Genomic DNA, 16,977 nt, shown 5'->3' with positions numbered 1-16,977 from the left:
GCATACAAGACGTTCCAAACAGGGTTGGTAGGCTCCGGTGTTCAGAGTCTTTGCCGAGTCAGAGTATATGAGCCATGATGTTCTGTTCGGTGTTAGAGACTTTGCAGACAGAGTCAAGGGTATAGAGTGACAACTTTGTAGACGGTTTCGCCGATTAATATGTTATTATGTCTCATGTCACGGATCCCACATGAGGATAGACTTTACTTATAGAAAAAAAGAAATCATTGAGCCCACTATGTATTCTATTTTTAATTGATACAGGAATTTATCTATGTAATAAGAGTCAGAGGGTTCGCTCGGCTCCGGAGATGGGGTCGGGTGCCCATCACACCCTGATCAAGATTTGGGGTGTGACAAAAATTAACTCTCTTAAAAAGCCAAATGGCATTTTGTAATTGGTCAATAATAAAATTCCGTAATTTAAAAAAAATCTGGAATTTTTTTTAAAATATGGAATTTTTTTTTAAAATCTGGATTTTTTTTTAAATCACGGAATTTTATTATTGACCAATTACGGAATTTTTAAAAAATCGAATTTTTTTTGACCAATTACGGAATTTTTAAAAAAATGCGGAATTTTTTTTTTTTAAATACGGAATTTTTTTTTAAATTACGGAATTTTATTATTGACCAATTACGAAATTTTTAAAAAAATCTGGAATTTTTTTTTTAAATCTGGATTTTTTTTTTAAATTACGAAATTTTATTATTGACCAATTACAAAATGCCATTTGGCTTTTTAAAAGAGTTAATTTTAACTTGTTAGTTTGAGGGGTATATTTGAGCCAAAAACAAACCTTAAGGGTATTTTTAGACCTAAAAGGTGGATGGAAGGATATTTTTAGACCAAAAGGTGGAAGGAGGGTATTTATGAGCCTTTTTGAATAGGTTAGGGGTATTTATGAGCCTTTTCCGTAAATACTAACATTTATCGGCAATAGGTAACACCTAAGGGAAGGAATAAGTGAAGTTACAAAGGCTCTTTCACCTATGTCGAGGTTATGTCGATAATCAGAATGATCTGAATAAGGATAGAGAATTCAGAGGAAAGTAGTCAAGTAAGTATTGTGGATGATTAATTGAGGCCTTAAGGGAAATATGACCTCGACCTCAGCTTTGATATTTCCAGGAAGTATAGAGGGTTGTCCCATTGGCTATGACGTCTCAGATATTACTACAGACTATTATAATACAACACGATGAAGTAATTGTATGTATATCAGGGCAATTGAAGAAGAGCGGGGGGAATTACCCGATATATGACCTAGAATTAGCGACAGTTGTTTAAAAATATGGCATTATTACCTTGCATAGAGCTCATGTGTATATATATGTTCACCGTCATAAGAGTCTCTAAAACGTTCAGGTAGAGAAAGTTAAATCTAAGTCAGAAAGGATGACTTAAGTTGCTGGAAGATGGTAAAATAGGACCTACGTACTACTCAGGCAGAGGCCAACATTATAACTAACGTCTTAACCACCTGTCCTTGGAAAGATCAATGTAATACGACTCAAAAAGGGTAATCGTCAACACAAGATGACAACAATGGAATTTAAGAAAGGTAGAGTCCTCAGATATCAGGATCGCTTGGCTTTTTAGAGGGTGAGGAAGATTTGGGAAAGAATAAAAGCAGAAAACCATTGTCCATGATATACAAAAGATAGTACAACTTTAAAGAAGTTATTGGTGGAACGATTATTTACTTTCGTCAAGTTTGCGCATAACAAACGTTATTCTCTCAATGTTGAAATGAATCCATATATAAAGCACTGTCCAGATAAAAAGTGTAGATCTCTAATTGGTCATTTCAAGCTTGAGGAGACAGAATAATTTTGAGCTGATTTGACCCATGAAGCTATAGAGAAGGTGAAGTTGATACAAGACAGACTATAGGCAATTTAGAGTCAGTAGGAATGTTATTGTGATGGACAACCGACCCTGAGTACCGAAATGGGTTCTTTACAAGAAAGAACTACAGTGCTATAAGATCTCGTGCATTGGAACCCATGGTTATGGACCCGAATCCGAGGCTTAGAGTTAGATATTAATAATTGGGTCTTCTTAAAGGTCACATATAGTAGGTGTTATGGGATTCGACAAGAAGGGCAAGCGGATCCAAAATACATCAGACCGCATAGAATCATCCGGCATGAGAGCCAAATGTTACATCTCAGAGATTTCGGATTTGTTGCATTGTGAGTAGACCAACGCGAGCTTAAGATGAACATGAAGTCCTTATGAGACAAAGGGGAATATTTGATAACCTTAAGTGTGTACCATGAGATTTTGAAGTTATACGAATCGGTGGAACTAAGTTCGTCAAAGAAAGTGAAACACAAGTTATGTTGAGAAGGTTTCGTAACTATTAAGCTAATATTTATTTAGTAATGTCTTGAGGAGGAGCTATAGGGCCTCTTAGATGGTTAGTGAAGTGTTGTATAAGTGTCAATAAGGTTCCATAAGGATTGGGAGTTGAACGAGTCGACACGAGAAAGTTTCGGAAAATGTTGGGTTGTACGACCACTTATACGGACCGTATAAGTTATACGGCCCTTATAATGGTCCGTATAACCATTCCAGAGAAGGGTACAACCATGGTGGGATTATACGGACCGTATAAGTTATATGGACCGTACAAATGGCTATATAATCGGGTCGGGGCAATTTTTTATTTTTTTTATATATGAATGACCCTTGCTCATTTATTTCATTTCCAACATTTCCCCAAGTTTTAAAAGCTCTAGAACCTTCCTTTAAGCATATCCACACAACCCAAGAGAGATTATAGATCAAATAACAAGAATCAAAGGATCCAAGTGTTGGAAGGCTCACTAGGGTTTGTAGAACCCAAGATTTTCTTTGGTGTTGAAGTTGGGGTTTCACTCAAGTGAATGATCTGATTCAAAGCTTGCTCTTGTGTGATTAAGATAAGTTTATATACTTGTTTCCATGTTATTAAGAGTGTCTAGTTATTGAATAACTTGATTGTGGGAAAAAAAGCAAACGAGGAAATCCAAATGTGGGTTTGATGATGTTATGAGTAATAAATTGACTTGAGTTGTAATTATTGGAGTACTTTGGGTATAATCTTGCTATGAATGGTAGTACTGATGATGAGGATGTGTGGTACACGAGTGTATATAGAGTTGTGTTGAAATTGATGTTGTGTGTTGGTTATGAAAAGGAGTTTTGGGCATGTAATAAAGTCTCTTAATTACTAAATTGATGATAATGTCATTGTTGATTGGGAGCTGTTTTATGATATAATGGAAGTCGATAAAACAGGGGAAATGCTGCCCAATTTTCGCTAGCTCATAAATTATTCTAGTTTGAACTTAAGAGTGTCTTAAAGACTTAACCTTAGTATGATCCTTTTAAATGTAGATCTTGTGAATGTGGAAGGAGAACGTTAAACGATTAAGGAGACATTAACATATGTTAAGGCTATTCCTTCTTCATTTTGGCATGATCCTATGTCATGAGCCAACAAGCGATTAAATGAGCTTCCATATTAATCTACTCTTAGAAGCACTAGGAGTATTTCAGTCTTTGATGTCCCTATACCCCGTGTGATTTTTCCTTCTGTTCATGCATCTTGAGATTATTTATGTTGATGATGTTAGCTCAAAAGTTGTCCATCGGAGATTGTACGACCTTATGCCCCTCCGAGAGTTCTATGTATACATTTCAGTTATGCATTGCATTCACATACATATGCATATTGACCCATGACCAGAAGACGTTATATATGCGTATATTATATGTACATAGGGTATGGGAAAATGGATAGGCGTTATATACGCATTACCACCTGGTCAGCTAGTGCACCTTGATGATGATATATGGATCGGGCCGTACGTTCCTTGGTATTGTTATATGATATATGGATCGGGCCGTATGTTCCTCGGTACTATTATATGGGCTATGGATCGGGCTGAACGTTCCTCAGCACTATGATCTATATTTATATACATGAGCATGATTATCATTGAGAGCATGCAGATTATACACCCACAGAGGCATTGTCAGTTATACAGATACTGTTCATACAAATCTATGCAGACAGTTAGTTAGCTTTGAGTTCTAGATTCCGGCCATGATTCTTATGCTTATACTTATGTTACTCTTATGCCTTACATACTCAGTACATTATCCGTACTGACTCCCCTATTACTTAGGGGACTACGTTCATGCCCGTAGGTACAGGTAGACAGACAGGCGGTCCCGCTCAGTAGGACCTTTATTCAGCAGTATTTGGTGCGCTCCATTTGATCCGGAGCTACAGTCTATTTTGGTATGCCATTCTTTTTTAGATGTATATGCATAGGGGTATAACGGGACCACTGCTCGTCCTTTCTATAGTTTTCTATTCCACTAGAGGTACGTAGACGGTGTATGTGTATGTCGGATGATGTAGCCTTGTCGGCTCTATTCTTTTGTGTGCGATATGCGGCGGCCCGATTTGCTTGCGTTTTTTCAGCTTGTATGTATGTAAATGTACAGAGTTCATGATGTCACCCCTTCATGAGGCAGTATGAGATCAGTTTTAGTCACTTATGGGCCCTTGAAGTTCAGTATGGTTCGGATATGAGCATAAGGGTGTTTGGTCACTAGAGGTCAGACACTCGTCACGACTCATCGGTTTGGGTTGTGACACCAAGTAGACTACAAGTTAGAATTACCTTGAGAATTAAAACCCGTCCACCCTATCTTCCTCGTATCCATGTTGTGGATATAATGATTTTTTAGACTATAAGCGGCTTATTTTACAAAGAGATATCAATTGACATCTTTGACCGTCAGGTACAAAGTTGAGGACCAAGGAAGTCGCCTCTATAAAAGTACTTTGGAGGGACTGGAATGTCGAAGGGATGACATAGGAAGCTGAGGACTAAACGAGATCCAAGTATCCCCACTTGTTTCAAAAGTCAAAGGTGCTTGACGATTACTATTCAATTGTATGTTTCTTAGCTACGTTAGGTGACAAGTAAATTCATCCTACATTGTACGATTAGGTGACAATCAGAGTTGAGGTGTCATACTACTACTGAAGCCTAAACTGCAGGTATGCAAGGTAAATTATGATCCATAATATGTATGTTCGATGTGGGATGGCCGTGTGAGGCCCGACGTTATTATATACTATGATATGTGCCCCTCTGAGGCATGTATTTTATTTTTTGGCTGCTTGGCAGGCCTTGGAGGGTCTTGTTTACTAAAGAGACTCCATCAAAATTTCAGGAACTTCCTAACAGTTAGTCTCCTTGACTTATTACCTATACATTCGAGCACGAATGTTCCTAAGTGGTGAAGGATGTAATACCTCGTACTTTTGCGTTAGGATGCGGCCTAACTTGTCACGAATCAAATTCGAGTCCGTGCAAGCACCTACTTATTCCTACCCAGTAGGCGAACCCTTCGCTTACAAATTAACACATTTAAGGAACTAATTAAAAAAATTCATTAATAAACCATTTCTCTTTCATAAATGTAAAAATGTATACAAGACTTTACACGTTTCCCAAAATGCGTCTGGACTAGTACAAGAGCTTCTAAGACTTTACTAGACTGAATTTTAATTACAATAAAACAAAAGTAACTAAAGCAACCCTTTTGGAATGAGATAACAGAGTCTTCAAGATAGCACCAGCAAGTCCTCGGAACTAGCCAAACCAAGAACTTAACCTGAAACAGATCTACACCCAAAAAGGTGTAGCAAGTGCAGTATCAGTAGAACACTCGTACTGGTAAGTATCATAGGCCGACAACAATTAGAAAATTATAAAAGCAATAAATAACAATGGATAAGTATGGTAGGCAGCAAGTTAGACAATAAGCAATTAAATAAAGTGGAAAAGGGAAAAGAGAACTCCACCATCTCATAACACACAAGGAGCAACCAACTAGATCAACCCCAATACCATTTCGATCCACCCATACTCACTAAGAAGCAAACTACCCAAACTAACCATGGTAGGACAAGTTCCAACACAATAGGACCCATACCAAGGATAAACTGTTATATCCCGTATTTTGTTCATTAGGACAATCCGGATTAATTATGATAAGTTAGGGACAAAACCATTCCGGGATACAAAGTTGAGACTTTTGACCTTCGATTTGATTTTGAGACATAAGTTGTTCATGAATTTGTTGGTATGGAACAATTAGGAAAATTTGGGACCAAGAGTGATATAATTGGAAGTTGAAAATCATGCAATATTTGGCCTTGTAGCCGTGTGGCTTGTTGGATGGTCCCACACATTTTGTGTCCATTTTTAATTGCTCCAACACATATGTGTAGGCCATAGACACTTGTGTGAATCATGTGGGAGCTTAAAAGATGACTTCTAAGTCATCTTTCCTCATTTACACTTAGAAAAAAAAAAAGAGCAAGAAGTTGAAGAAAGAAAAGAGGCTTTCGGCCAAGCCCTTGGAAATTGAAGTCCAAAACAAGCCATCCCAAAAATATTTCTTTGATGCAAACCCACTAATTTGAGGTCCCTAAGTAACGTGGAGGTGTTGTTCGGGTCATCCAACCATTCGTTGTGTCAATTGCAAACCCTAGCCTATTGGTGGAGTTAAAGAAGAAAGGTGAGATTTAATTATGTTTTATGTGTTATAAAGGTTGTATGCATGTTGTAGTATGTTAAAATGGATGAAAATCATGAAATATGGCATGTTGGAGTGAAGGTTGTGTGTGTAGTGCATAGCCGTGTGAGGTGTGTGTGTGTTGTGTTGTATTGAAGTAATGACTTGAAGTTTAGTTAGCATGTTGTGATCATTGTAGGGTGAAGAAATGAATGAGAATCATCTATATATGTTTGTAGGGGATGTTGGCCGAATGTAGGCTATGTATGTGACAAGAAATGGATTATTGTTAATTAGTATTTTGAATGTTGTCGTTATGAATTCTATGTCGACGATAATAGTTTAATGACTCAAATTTATATCGTAAGTGTTGTGGGCTGAATTGGAGGTTCTCGGGTTTGGGGACGCTTTTGGGCAAATTGGAGCCTTGTTGGATTGTTGGAAATATTGTATGAATTGTTTGAGATGTTCTTAAATGTTGTTAGTATGGATTCGGATTGGTATTTGAATGTACAAGCGTTGATGTTGGCTTGAACGTAAGTCGTTGAATCGAATATATTGAAAGTTGCCGAATGATGTAAAAGAGAGTTATTAATGCTATATTGCCTTTCGGATTGGTTATTAATGTTGCTAGGTTGGTTGTTGTTGTTGTTGTTGTTGTTGATTTGGCCGAGTTAAATTCTCGGGGTTGGCCTATTTACAGGGGAAATGCTGCCCAAATTTCTGTAGAATCATGTGTTAGTTTGGAAATGAACTTCTAAACACATATAGTAACGTTGATATTTATTGATGTATGTAGACTTTGGGCAGCCCGAGACATAGGTTTGAGTTGGACTAGCTTGAGTTGAGTTAGCGTTGAGAGCACTCGAGGTATGTAAAGCTTACTTTTCCTTCTTTTGGCATGCCTTAGTTACGAGTAGGCTATGACACGAGCCTCGAGAAAATCCTATTCTCGGAATCCGAGCATGTTTATGGCTCTTATTTGTTTCTTGGAATTCGTATGTTGATATGATGAAATATCGGCCCTTATGTCTTTGGAATATTTGATTTTCAAATTTTGCATAACAAGTTTGGCTTTTAAAGAATTCCGCAACTACGAACGCCCGTATCTTTCACAGAAAGGCTCGGATTGCCTCGATATGCTCGTAGGTGATGGTATGGTGTATGATGAGTATGTTTTTCATATGTGGGCCCGACTCGGGTCGACACCCGTCCGTGGGTCCCGCGACTCTTCTTTTTATAATCCTGACGACTTTTGAAAGAATTCGATTTGGTTTTTATTCCGATTTCAAGTACGATCAAGTTACTTATCTTTCGAGTTTGTAATAATGGTTCGATAACATGTGATGACTATGGCTTTCATAGGCGGGCCCGGATTGGGTTGACGCTCGTCCATGGGTCCCGCGATCTTCTTCTGTATGATTCTGATGGCTCTTTAAAAAGAACTTAATATGACTACCTTTCTGACCCCCGAGTATGATTATACATTTGTCTGTTGAGTCTGAAATAATGATTCGTATACCTATGATTCCGATGCGTGACTATGGATTCTGAAGTTCGGTCTGATATGTTCCCGAGTAATATTCAGAGGAAATTTGATTTGTCTATTGTCTTGGTTTGGAAATAATAGTTCTCTTTGGTTATTCTATTGGGTTTGTAATAATGATTTGTATGCCGGTATGTGATATAGCCGCTGGGTATTTGGCCGCGGTATGTTATGTGATATAGCCGCTGGGTATTTGGCCGCGGTATGTTATGTGATATAGCCGCTGGGTATTTGGCCGCGGTATGTTATGTGATATTGCCGCTGGGTATTTGGCCATGGTATGTTCTGTGATATGATAGTGCCGGGATTTTGACCGCGGTATGTGGTGTGATGCGAGTCCTATACACAATTTGTTTTTCTTGAGAAAAAAAATAATATAATAAATAAACATTTTGGTATTTTTGGATATGTACTTACTTTCTGTACTTCCGTTTCGATTACGACTCAGATTTGATTACTGTATTTTTCTGCTTTGCATACTCAGTACATATTCACGTCTTGACCCCCTTTCTTCGGGGTTGCGTTTCATGCCGCGTACGGACGTACGGCCGGTGATCCGCCGCCTAGGACACCTATCCTGTTTGTTGGAGAGCTCCCTTTATTTCGGAGCCTACCTTTTGGTATATATTCTCCCGTTGTGTATGTATTTGTGCATTCGGGGGCACGACGGGGCCACCGTCCCGTCATATGACTCGGTTGATCCGTACTGAGGTCCGTAGACATAGAAGTGGGTTATGTACGGTTTTGTTCGGATGCGTTGAGTAAGTTGTGTTTGGGCGGCCCATCCGCCGTAGCGACACCTTGTCGAACCGCGTGTATGTATGTTTTGCTACGCTATGTATATTATGATAGCCTTGCCGTTACGCATATGTTTGTATGCGTCGGTTGGAGCCACGCACGATACCGATTTATGTATGAGTCATTTGTATGTCGAATCGGTTAGTGAGCGCGTATGGGTGCCCAGCTCGGGCACTAGTCACGGCCTACGGGGTTGGGTCGTGACATAAACCTCGCCTTCCGTCTTACGCACGCCGACGCTACCTCAACGTACGTTACCATAATCCAACGCTAAGTCGACTACTAACATTAAGGCATAAGATACACAACTCACTTCCCAACGCGTACCACTAGTGCTTCTAGAAAAAATCTGGCTATACCGCTACACTCAATCAATCAATAGGCTAAGCCAGGATGCACTTAAGGTCACACTTCCCACACCACCCCTTAGGACAAACCTAAGTCGAATTCCCAAGTTCGTCAAAGAAAGTGAAACGCAAGTTATTTTAAGAAGGTTTCGTAACTATTGAGCTAATATTTATTTAGTAATGTCTTGAGGAGGAGATATAGGGCCTCTTAGATGGTTAGTGAAGTGTTGTATAAGTGTCAATAAGGTTCCATAGGATTGGTAGTTGAACGAGTCGACGCGATAAAAGTTTCGGAAACTGTTGGGTTTTACGACCATTTATACTGACCGTATAAGTTTTACGTCTCTTATAATAGTCCGTATAAGCAATCCAGAGAAGGGTACAACCATGGTGGGATTATACGGACCGTATAAGTTATACGGATCGCATAAATGGCCGTATAATCGGGTCAGGCCATTTGTTTTTTATATATGGATGACCCTTGCTCATTTGTTTCATTTCCAAGTCATTTGTTTCATTTCTAACATTTCTCCAAGTTTCAAAAGCTCTAGAACCTTCCCCCAAGCATATCCACACAACCCAAGAGAGATTATAGATCAAATTGCAAGAATCAAAGGATCCAAGGGTTGGAAGGCTCACTAGGGTTTGTAGAACCCAAGATTTTCTTTGGTGTTAAAGTTGGGGTTTCACTCAAGTGAATGATTTGGTTTAAAGCTTGCTCTTGTTATTAAGGTGAGTTTCTATACTTGTTTCCATGTTATTAAGAGGGTCTAGTTATTGAATAACTTGATTGTGGGAAAGAAAGCAAAAGAGGAAATCCAAATGTGGGTTTGATGATGTTATGAGTAATAAATTAACTTGAGTTGTAATTGTTGGAGTACTTTAGGTATAATCTTTCAATGAATGGTAGTAATGATGATGAGGACGTCTGGTACATGAGTGTATATAGAGTTGTTGTTATATCCCGTATTTTTGTACATTGGGATATTTTAAGCTAATCGCGACAAGTTAAGGACAAGACTATTTTGGGATACGAGGTAGAGACTTTTAACCTCCGATTTTATTTTAATGCACAAGTTGTTTATAAATTTTATTTGGTATGGAATTATTAATGAAGATTAGGGATTAATTAACCATGATTAGATTATTAAGTAGGATTAAAAGTTTAATTACTTCACTAATTAGCCATAAGTGGTCGTGTGGGCCCCACCCATAGCTTGGCCAAATTTGATTGGCTCAAGCCATGAGTGGGACATGTGTCCACCTCTTAGGCACCATATAAGTATCAAATTGATGACAAGGAAAGTCATTTTATCATCTTCACAACTTAAGAAAACTTAGAGAGGGAGAGAGAAGCTCTCGCCATGGCTGGCCGAGATTGAAGCTTTGGATGTTGATCAAAATTTGATGTTCTTCAAGTATTCCAACTAATTGAAAGGTCCCTAGTAACGTGAAGTATCCTTGGGAGCAATCAAAATATTCATTCTTGCAATTCACAAATTCTAGCTAAGTTGAGAAGTCAAGTGTTAAAGGTAAGGTTTAATCTTCTTTTACATGTATTGAGGATGGTTTGAGCGTGTTGTAATGTGTAGTTATGGATGAAATTCATGGAATTATGTATGTTGGTGTTAAGGCCGTGTAAGGGCTGTTTTGTGTAGGAATGGTGAACTAATTTTACTTGGTATTTTGGTTGTTGTTGTTATGGATTTTATGATGAGAATGAAGGGTTTAATGGTTCAAGTTGGAGTTGTAATTGTTTGTGGGCTGTTGTAGAAGTTAAAATGATGTTAGTAAGTGTCTTGCATTTATGTGAATAATGTTATAACGTGTGGTTGTTGGTATAGTTCATGAATTTGAAAGAAAAGAATGTGTTGTTGTTATTCTTGTTGAACTTGGAAGATTATATGTTGTATTGTGTGTTGGTTGGGCTGTTTTGGAGTGTTGTACGGGCTGTCCGGAGTGTTCTCGAGTCATGTTTGAATAGTCTCGGGTTGATACTTGAATGTATGATTAGTGATGTTGACTTGGTTATATGTGGTTGGTTTGAATATAAGGGAAACGTCGTCTAATTATCTAGAAAGGAGTTACTAACGTTAGAATACGTTTGAATCTCCCCGTAACTTAACCGTAGTTCTTGACGTCTTAATATAGGTTGAGACACTATTGGGCAGCGCATACGTGGTGTGTTGCGAGTAAACGCTAAAGGTATGTAAAGCCTATCCCTTCTTTCTTTTGGCATGTCCTAGATGTAAGTAAGATAAGATATGAATTTTGGGGTAATTCTATTCATGAGTTCCGAGCATGTTTTATGATTCTTATTCACTTCTTGATATTAGAATTCTTAAAATAGTCGAGCTACTGCCCTCGAGCTTTCTATATGATCGGGTAGTAAATGATACATGAAAGTTCCTATTCCTGAAAAACTCTATAATGACTAATGACCATAACTTTTATAAGCTGTCTCGTATTAATTTGATACATGGCTATGATCTCTGAGGCGTTATTTGACATAGTTCGTAATGATATTCATAGAGTACTGAGGGTGACTATTATCCTGATACTCGAGCGTTGATTAGTCTACTTATCTATTGAGTCTCAAAAGATGATTTATATGCATATGGTTACTCACTACTCTGCTCGTGCATACTGTTATTACATCTTTCATCAAGTCCCGGGCCAGGTATGTTATCGTGCACAGTTTCACTGCATTGTTCACCGTGTCCCTCACTAGAGGGCCGGGTACGGTATATATATATGATAATATGATGATATGATGATGTGATGATGGCGCCGAGCCCCATGATGGGTCGAGTATGATATATGACAGATTCACCGAGTCTATAATGGACCGGATATGATATATGATATAGACATGCATGATTTTATTTCATAAGAAACAGGTACAGTGATTCCTTGATTATCATATTTGCCTCCTGGAATCCCTACTTCGATTATAATCTTTCTTCTTGTATTTCATGCTTTATATACTCGGTACATATCTCGTCCGACCCCTTTCTTCGGGGGTTTCGTTTCATGCCCGCAAATACGGACGCTCGTTTTCTTCCGATCCGCCGGCTTAGGATATCTATTCCGCTATCTTGGAGTGCTCCCTTGTCCCGAGCCTAGATTTTTGGTACGTATTCTCTTGTTGTATATATGTGTTAATCCGGGGTACGACGGGGCCTTGTCCCGTCATAATCTTGTTACTCTTAGAGGTCTGTAGACATATGTGTGGGTTGTATATAGTTACCATCCAGTTGTGTCTGTATGACTTATGTTTTGGGGCGTTCCCATTCGTAGTGGCAGCCTTGTCGGCTTGCGTATATATATGTTTTGGGATGTTGTGTGTAGTGGCAGCCTTGTCGGCTTGCGTATATATATATACATGTTTTGGAAGTTGTGTGATATGGTAGCCTTGTCGGCTCCTGTGTGGCTGGGACGTTCCCCTATACTATGATAGCCTTGCCGGCTTATGTGCGATGTTATCTGTTGAAAGTTGTAACTCCTCAGGAGACAGGTTGCTATGATATGTATATATATGCGATAGATTTGAGACGACGTCTTGCCTTTTTGTATATAGGTTCTTACCATGCTAGTTGTGGACTGATTATAGTAACAGGCGTATACCAGTGTCCAGCTCGGGCACTAGTCACGGCCTACGGGGTTGGGTCGTGACAGTTGTATTGAAATTGATGTTGTGTGTTGGTTATGAAAAGGAGTTTTGGGCGTGTAATGAAGTCTCTTAATTACAAAATTGATGATAATGTCATTGTTGATTGGGAGCTATTTTATGATATAATGGAAGTCGATAAAACAAGGGAAATGCTGCCCAATTTTCGCTAGCTCATGAACTATTCTAGTTTGAATTTAAGAGTGTCTTTAAGACTTAACCTTAGTATGATACTTTTAAATGTAGCTCTTGTGAATGTGGAAGGAGAATGTTAAACGATTAAGGAGACGTTAAAGTATGTTAAGGCTATTCCTTCTTCATTTTGGCATAATTCTATGTTATGAGCCAGTAAGCGATTAAATGAGCTTCCATATTACTCTACTCTTAGAAGCACTAGGAGTATTTCAGTCTTTGATGTCCCTATACCCCGTATGATTTTTCCTTCTGTTCATGCGTCTTGAGATTACTTATGTTGATGATGTTAGCTCCAAAGTTGTCCATCGGAGGTTGTATGACCTTATGTTACTCTGAGAGTTCTATGTATACATTTCAGTTATGCATTGCATTCACGTACATATGCATATTGACCCATGACCATACGCATCTATTATATGTACATGGGGTATGGGAAAATAGATAGGCGTTATATACGCATTACCACCTGATCAGATGGTGCACCTTGATGATGAGAATCTGGCCCTCTTACTATAACCCCTATCATGCTCGCGCTCACTCCTCCACTGTTGTTGTCGCTCTTCAAGATTCTGGGCATGGGCCTGTATATGAGAAATATCCATACCTTCATGAAGTGAGGCCGTCAAACAATCATCAATCAAATGTGGCCCCAAATCACTCATAAATCGGTGAACACGATCTCCCATGTCAGCCACCTTAACTGGAGCATGCCTAGCCAAAGAATTAAAATGAAGGCTATACTCTCCAGCACTCAGGTTTCCTTGTTTGAGGTTCAGGAACCTATCAGCTCTGGCCGTCGAACCTTTGGCGGCAAGTAATGCTGAAGGAAAGTATCCACAAACTCATGCCATACAGGCGAAGGCACGTTAACCTCTCTAGAAGACATCCAGATAGTATACCAATATACAACAACATCTCTTAATCTATAAGAGGCCAACTCTATCGACTGAACATCCGAAGCATGCATTACCCGCAATGTTCTCAACATCCCATCTATGAAGTTCTGCGGGTCCTCATCAGGTTTTGACCCAAAGAATTTTGAAGGGTCCAAATTAATGAAATCGCGGACTCTGGTACTGATAGCCCTGTCATCATGACCGGCACCCTGCCACTGGGCCTGAGCGGCTACTAACTGGGTCAACAAATGGATGACCTCCCTCATCTCCTAGCCTGAGGCATTAGGTGGAGGAACTGGGGGTGCTGGAGCTAGAACCCCTCTATGCTCCTCTGGAGCAGGCAGAGTGTGAGAGGACCGAGATGGAACCTCATTATGGGACTCGCCCTCTTCCACATCTGTAGGCGGTACCTGTTTAGTCCTCCTACCTGCTGCAGACTTGCCTTTCTAGGCCGCTGTAACTTTTCTCTTCATAGGCATCGCTGAAATCATAACACGCTATCAGAAAATGGAGAGTCCTTACAACATGGCTCTATCGCACAATCTAAGATGAGAAAGAATGCTCAATCATTCCTAAATGCCTCGCAGCCTCCTGTTTAAAAGTGTGGTGTGCTTCACACTCATAAACAAGACTGTACTTGACACGGCTCGTAGACACATCCTAGGACGAACTGCTCGGATACCACTTTTGTCATGACCCAACCAGAGGGCCATGACGGGCACCCGGAGCTATCCTACCAAGCACCTCTCTACTACATCTCATAATCACATCTAGATGGGCCACAAAGATAACTCATGAATATCATAATCTGGAAGAGACACCATTTCTATATATATGTGCACGTCTATATAAACATCATCAACTATGCCCATATGCACGAGCCGACAAGGCTATCAAAATGATATACAAAATATGAACCGATGAGGTTATAGGATATCTAACTATGTACATCTATCTATGAGCCTCTACATCGATTGCATAATATCGTAAAGACTAGACAGGACCCCACCATGCCCATATGTACTCAAAAGAATAGTACCAACTAAACTGCACCTCGATGTTATACCTCGCATTTTGTACATTTGAATATTCCGAGCTAATGGCGAGAAGTTGAGGATAAGGTTATAAATTTTTTTTAGAATGTACAAGTTGAGTATTCATCTTTTATTGGTATGAAGAATTAAGGGTAAATTTGGAATAGGAAAAAATTGGAGGCTAAGAGTTGGGGAAAATAATTTCATGAAATGGCCAAAAGGCCAAGGTGGCCGTGGACCCCGCCTATATTTTGGCCACTTGTTTTAAGCCATAAAAGGAGACATGTGTTCATTATATTGTGAGATATATACATATAGGTCAAGGGATGACCAAGTCAATAATTAGTCATCTTTTATGACTTAAGGAAATTTCTAGAAAATGGAAGAAAGTTGGAGAAAAATTGGAAGAAAATAGAGTGCACATGACCAACCATGTGCCATGGATGTATATATATATATAAGTGTGAGGCTAAAATAAGACACAACTCATCATTTAAACTTGGGAAAATTCAAGAAAGATGGAGAAAAAAAGAAGAGAGAGACAATCGGCCAAGGCTGGCCGAAAATGGTGTCTCCCATTTTGATCATGAAAAAAAATTATTTCTTCATGCTTTCCTACTAATTAGAAGGTCCTCGTTAACGTGGAGTAGTCGTTGGAGCAATTAATTTTTTCGTTGTTGCCATGGACACACCTAGCCGTGGAGAAGTTGGTTGGAAGAGGTAAGGTTTACTCTTTATTTTCATGTGTTATGCATGGTTTGTGGATGTTGTGGAGTGTGGAAATGAATGGAATTTATGAAAGTATGGTGTGTTGAAGTGTTGCCGTGTGCATGTTGTTGGTGAAGGTATGATGAACAAATTCTATTTAATGTTTGGTTGATGTTGTCATGGATGGTTTGCATATGTTTGGCATGTAGAAATGAATGGAATTCATGGAATTATGTAGATTGAAACTTGGCCGTGTAGGGGCTGTTTTTGGTAGAACATAATGAACTCATTTTATGTAGTATTTTGGTTGTTGATTGTTGTAGATTATGTGATGAAAATGAAGGTTTGATGACTCAAATGGAAGTCGTAATTGTTGTGGGCTGATTTAGAACATAATGTAATTTTAATATAGTTGCTTGAGTTGATGAAAATGATGTTGCTAGCGTATGGAATTGTTGATGTAGTTTATGAATTTGGAAGAAGAAAATGTGTTATTGATGTCCCTAATGTGGTTGGAAGATTTCGGGTGGAATGGCCTATTGTTAGGGTGGTTTTGAATGTTGTATGGATTGCTTGGAATGTTCTCAAATCATGTTTGAATGGTTGCGGATTAGTAGATGAATATGTGAACATGGGTATTGAATTGATTGTATGTAGTTATTTGAATATCAATGAAATGTTGTCGAATTGTGTAGAAAGGAATTATTAATGTTAGAATGCGTTTTGAATCACTTATGGATATTGTTATTATGGTTGTTGGTATGGTTGTTGTTGGTATTGGCCGAGTTGAATTCTCGGGGGTGTTGGATTTATAGGGGAGATGTCTTTATAGGAATTTCGATAAATAAAGTGTTAGTTGGAATTGAATTTCTAAGCGACTATGGCTAATATTTGGTGTCTAATGACATTGTTGTAGATCGTGAGAAGTCGAGACTCAAGTTTGGATTAGCTTAGAAAGCGGCTAAGGTATGTAAAGCTCAACTTTTCTTTCTTGGCATGTCTTAGTGAAAAGTAAGTTATGACACGTATCTCGAGGTAATTCTACTCTTGCGATCCGAGCATGTTTATGATCCTTAATTGTTTCTTGATATTCATATTCTTAATGTAGTCAAATTATGGTCTTTATGTTTTTCGCATGAATGGATTTCAAAGACTGCATAAAAGTTTATTTTCAAAAAGAGTTTGTTT

This window comes from Lycium ferocissimum, chromosome 4 (genome assembly GCF_029784015.1).
Source record: "Lycium ferocissimum isolate CSIRO_LF1 chromosome 4, AGI_CSIRO_Lferr_CH_V1, whole genome shotgun sequence".
Lineage (NCBI taxonomy): Eukaryota > Viridiplantae > Streptophyta > Magnoliopsida > Solanales > Solanaceae > Lycium > Lycium ferocissimum.
The sequence above is the reverse complement of the archived record's forward strand: the minus strand, read 5'-3'. Positions refer to the sequence as shown.